Raw genomic sequence first — 6000 nt, 5'->3', positions numbered from 1 at the left:
TATTTAAATTTCCTGAAGAACTTAAGGCAGTTCAATAAAGATTGGAAGATGATGGTCCAAAGATTACATTCCTGTAATACTGTACATCACTGTACCTTGGACACATCATGTCAGCTTTTGTACAAATAGTTCTGACTGAACTCACGCAGAGATTTCTGTTGCAGCATCTCAGGGTTTGATGGCCTAATGCAGATCAGTCACACTCTGACGCTCCAAAATGGCCTGTGCAGCTTTGGAGAATGTAACAACAGCAAAGTCCAGGAACAGTGGAGAGAACACCACAGCAGCTTCCTGCAACAAGAAAATACCTGGTTTGAGTACTGTTGCGGACAACCTTATGAGATTTGACCCACTAATCACACAGTGCAATTTAGCTGTGAACACAGTTGTCTGCTGTAACTTGGCTAAAATATTTACAGCTCTCGCTCCAGTCAGGGACAGTGTATATCTCTCTTTCTGTCTCTAATCATTGTCTACTTGCTCTGTTCTCATCAATCATAATATTATTGCAGTTCTTGTGTTAAAAAAAACCCCAATCTATTCTGAAAAGATACTACTTTGGAATTATATATATGTAAAAAGTTAGTAAAATTTTGATGTTAGTATTTCATAAAAGCTATGATATTTAGTGAACTGTTTATTAAAAAATCGCAATACTTTGGCAGTGGCACTACAGAGAATAAACAGAGAAACAGAAAAGAAAATCACATATTTCAAATCTATGTCAGACGAACTTAGAGTTTGCAAGCATATGTACTTTACAAGTATGTGGTTTATGTAATACTTTAATACTTTCAAAATGTTTACAGATCAGGAGATTCTTTTGACCTAAGTGCCTGTCAAGATAAGCATAAAGGAAATTACAGAACAAAGCTAGCAATTTATTTAAAACACTATGCTTTATCTGCAGTAGAAACAAACTTAATGGTTTAGACAAGACATATGCAATACATTTACTTTGTACCTATTGGAGTCAAATATTCAAGAGTGAAAATTTAGAGAGCTGCTGCACACAGATTAATACTGTGATATGAATGCCAGAAACTGAAGGACTTAAACCTGGTGCCACTGAAATAAATCATTATCAATAAATTACATAAACTAGATTGGTGCTAATTTGATGTTACTGGAATTTGCAATTAATTTGGTATATTTGCAATAGGTACAACCAATGACCAAGTGACACGGTCCTCTGTACTTCTCTGGGATCTCTTACATGCACAGGTTTGACCCAGTGGAAGCTGCAGCGCAACTGTGAGTCATATCAGAGGGCCCCTGAGTTCTTTCTCTCAGCACTGTACTTCTGATGTTTAACCAACTGCAACCACACCCTTATACTCACAGGCTTTAAACCAGAAAAGCCAGATATCTCCATGTGCAAAACATGTTAGTGTTACAATAGCACTTCACGCCTAATAGGATTTTTTGATAAGATAGTTTATTTTACCTTCTCAATATGCAGTTTAGATTGCTAAGGTACAAGGCTAAGATTACCTGTTTTGTCACATCTTCCTTTGTTTTGTGAGGAAGTGCCATTTCTCCTGTGACTTTCTAAAGCAGGGAAATAACTAGAAGGAGCCATAAAACCATTTTACAATTGGCCTCTTCATTTACAATCTGAAAGCCCAAGTTTGCTGCTGCTGCTGCCCCTAAACAACTTAAAAGTATGTGGGTGGCAGCCATTCAGTTCAGTTCAGAAGCAGAAGCCATTATGCATACTCCTGCCTATCCAATGTACCCTACCAGCACTCTAGGATTCTTCTCCAGCTCAGTGTCCTTTTCCCACTCACTCTCCCCCTTCATTCTTGCTGCACTTGTAGCAGGAGGAACCTGGCTGTCCTGGTTTGAGCAGTAGCAGTCATTTTTCTCCTTCTTGGTAGCTGGTGCAGTGCTGTGTTTTGACTTTCGGGCTGGGAACGGTTGTTGATAGCAAGTATGTTTTGAGTTACTGCTCAAATGTTTGGTTTGTCCAATGCCTTTTCTGAGCTCATGCTCTGCCAGGGAGGAGGGGAGGCCGGGAGGAAGGAGAGACAGGACACCTGATCCAGGCTAGCCAAAGAGGTATTACATACCATAGCACGTCATACCCAGGATGTAACCGGGAGAGACCCGGAAGGGCTGGAGCTCTGGGGGGATGGAGGAGGTATCGGTCGGTGATCGGTCGGGCAGGGTGGGGTGAATTATGGGGCAGTGGCTGGTGAGATGTTGTATTCTCTTCACCTGTTATTGGCTTTATCATCATTATTTGTAGTAGTAATGGCAGTAGTGATTTGTGTTGTGCCGTAGCTATTAAACCGTTCTTATCTCAATCCATGGGGGCTACATTCATTGGATTCTCCTTCCTAACTCTCTGGGAGTTGGGGGAGCGAAGGGGGGAAGTGAATGAACGAGCTGTGTGTGGACTTGATTTAAACCACCACACTGGCCCCAGCCCCTTGTGTGTGGAGTAGCAATATTCAGGTTTTCTGGGGGAATCTCCAGTGTGAATCTTGACAAGGTACTGATGAAATAGCCACTCCACTCAGGCAAGACTTAACCTCTTCAGTATCCCCATCTGCTGAGGATCATCCTTTTGTCCTTCTAATGCACTCCAGAAGACTTTCATGTCTCTGACAGGATACACAAAATACTATTTTGGACATGGTATTACTGGTATTGATGTTGGATCTGGGAAAATTGGACAGGACCTCCCAAACCCTCCTGCATCCATAGCTGTTATAATGCATCAGGTCTTGGAGAGGGAAGGAGAAAAGACAAGTATTTATTGTCCAAATGGAAATCTCCATGCCAGCAATGACCAAAAATGTTACTTTTTCTTCTACTTTTGAATTCCATTGCCATGGTCTTGGGTGAATTTGAAGATATCAAGTTAGTTGTTTCTTAGTTGAGTAAGATTCTACAGTTATAGTTGGAGAAGATAGAAGAATTGCTGAAAATATTCATACTTGCTCAGGATATTCTTTGAGGATGTTGTTTTGTGGTAAATCCACCAAAGATACCAAGGATTCTCTTCAGAAAGGCAGTGGGAAAATCAAGAAAATAAGTATTATTTCTTTTTGGCAATCTGAAGTTGCCAAAATGAAGAGGAATCACAAGCTTTTAGGATGAAAGCTGTACTACTGTGCAATCTCTGTGCCAAATTAAAATATTAAGTTTGGCTTGTTTTCTTTTTTTTTTTTTTATTTATACCTCTTTAACCCAGGCCCAATGTAACATTCCCTTCTAAACAGAGAGAATCCTTCAGCAACACAAGAGGTTACTGAAAGAAAGAAATGAAATCTGCAAGTACCATAACTTATGTTTCTTTTCAACAGTAACTGCGTAGCAAAAACTGACCAGGTTACTTGATGATACTTTGCGCTGGTTAACAGTTCAGGGATCAAACAAAACTGGGAGCTAGATGCTTTTCCTGTTCTGTATCTTGATGCTGAAGGAACCAAGCTGGTATTTCAATTTTTTATTTCCTTATCAATCACTGCAGTATTACCATTTAATGGGAAGTAGGGTGGATACTTAGTGAGAACTTCAGGGAGGAGAATAATCAGCACTGCAGCCTCAGTAGAGGAGAAGGTGCTGGGAAGCTAAATCAACACTTTATATTTTCATCAATACACATTTTCAAAGGGCTGAACAGTCTGTAAGATCTCCAGCACAGCTGCCAGTTTGAGCAATGGGCATTAAGCAAGTGACTAAATCCCAAGGTGGAGAAAAAGCTGAGAAGTATGGTCTGGATGAATGAACTGCTAGATAGGTTGAAACTGGATGGATTGCTGGGTTTAATGATTGTAATCAATGGGTTAATGTTCATTAACTTCACTGGACCTTGGATGGTGACATAGGACCAACCTGCAGAAGATTTTCAGACAATACTGGCTTAGAAGGGGTGGTTCTCAAACCAAACAGTGGACTCTTCAGTTGATAGGACTTTGAGAAACTCAAAAATTGGTTCAACAGAAACCTGATGAAGTTTAACAAAGAATACAGAATTGTGCACGTGGGGTTTAATAGTGCCAGGCACCAATGCAGGCTGCCTGAGCTGAAAAGCATGTGGCTGTCACAGTGGACACTAAGTTGAATATGAGCCAACAGGGTGTTTTCATTGTAAATCAAGTGAGCTACATTAGGAAGGGAGCATGGACAGCAGATGAATAGAAATTATTATCTCTCCTTAGTCAGTGCTAGTGAGTCCACACCTGAAATAATGGTCCTGTTCAGGGTTCAGCTCAAGAATCAGTTCAAGCAGGATGTTAAGAAACAGAACAGGGGCATGCAGAGGGCTGTTGAGATGATAAGCAACCAAAAGCATATGACTTGTGAAGAGATACTGAAGAAGTTGGGCTTGGCAAAGCCTGGCAATGAAGAAAATAAGGGCAGATCTGATAACAATCTAAAACTACCTGAAGGCAAAGATCATTGTCCTGAATTCTTCTTCATAGTAAATAGGAAAACAAGGAGCAAAGGCCACAAATTGAGACACTGGAGTGGTGACTGGATGCATGTGATTGTGCATGGGTGGTGCTGCACAGAAACATACTGCCCAGAAAGTCTGTCTTCTAATGGGGGGCTTTCAAGGGCAGTTTAGGCAGAGCCATAGCTGATCTGTAATACAGCAGGTTACAGTCCTTCTTCCAGAGGAGGACTGTACAGGATGGACCCTAGAGAACCTTTCCACCCACCCCTTCTTTGACCACAGAAGGCTAAGCTGCCTTAATGGCCCCCAGATAGTAAGTAAAATGGAGTTACCAATTCCTGCTACTCCTGCTTCCCTCCCTGTTTCCATCCCTCTGCCCCCCCCCCCCCCCTTTGAGTTATATTAAGACATAAATTAACATAATGTTTAAGAGACTAGTAAAACATCCTTCCTTTTCAGTTGGGGTTACTCAGCTTGCCATCCAACCGGTTTATACAGTTACAATTTCTAAGGCACCAGGGTCTGTCAGACTTGGTTTATATCTTGTTTTATTGGATCTTTATGCACCCTTTATGCATCCTTGCTAAAAACTCCAGACTGTTTCTGATATTGCAAAATTGTCCTTCCCATTCTTACAAAACAGATTTTTACACTTATTGAACATAATTTGTACCCTCGCTGCTGTATCTGCACAATTTAGTGGTTAACATTCGAGTAGACCCATACATACTCATCTTCCCAAGAGACAACATAAAGCCAAGATTTTACCCCAGAACCACAATGACATAGGAGCCAGAACTGTTGACACAGTATGACACAGATAAGTGAATTCTCCATCAGACCAAACTGTAGAAACAGAAACTCTGTTACCACAGGGATTTAAGCATGCAGGTGGCATCCCATGTACTAGAGGAAACTGGGGTTAACAGCCAGTCAAATAATTTTGTGACCAGTCATCCCACAATCCACAACAGTAAATCTGTTTCTGCGGTAGGTTTAAGAAAGTATGTAGCGTGTAACATGATTCACAAGTCAAAATGCATGTGGCTCAAACCTGGGCAATACCACTAGCCAGTGAACAGCAAATTACAAGTCCCTATCATTAAACCATCTAAGAAAGAAAACTCCAGACAAAAAGCTAATGTCAAAGTTGAAATCTGGGATAAAAATGCTCATTCACTTGGGCAAAGTGTTGTACAACACAAAGTAGCTGAGGAACATGTATACTTCAGAACACCATAATCTTTTCAAATTGGATTTTTTTTTTCTTTACAAAGAAGTAAATGGACCCAATTACAAGTCTCTGACACTAGACTAGTTATTTATTGTAGAAAAGGAATATCTTTTTAAGACTACAATGCAACGTAGTATAAGATTGAAGTAAAACCTGAAGCCATAGCAGTAGCTCATGGTCTTCCACACACTTGAACCAAAACCAGATAAAAGTGTTTAGATAAATATGATGAACTAGATATATGATGGAACATTAAACATTTATGAAAAATATAAATGAGATTTGCTTGTGTAAATGGCAGATAGGCCAAAGAGTATGGTCAAACAGAAATCGAGAAAAAAAACATAAAGTCCCC

Source organism: Melopsittacus undulatus, chromosome 6, assembly GCF_012275295.1.
Source record: "Melopsittacus undulatus isolate bMelUnd1 chromosome 6, bMelUnd1.mat.Z, whole genome shotgun sequence".
Classification (NCBI taxonomy): Eukaryota; Metazoa; Chordata; class Aves; order Psittaciformes; family Psittaculidae; genus Melopsittacus; species Melopsittacus undulatus.
The sequence above is the reverse complement of the archived record's forward strand: the minus strand, read 5'-3'. Positions refer to the sequence as shown.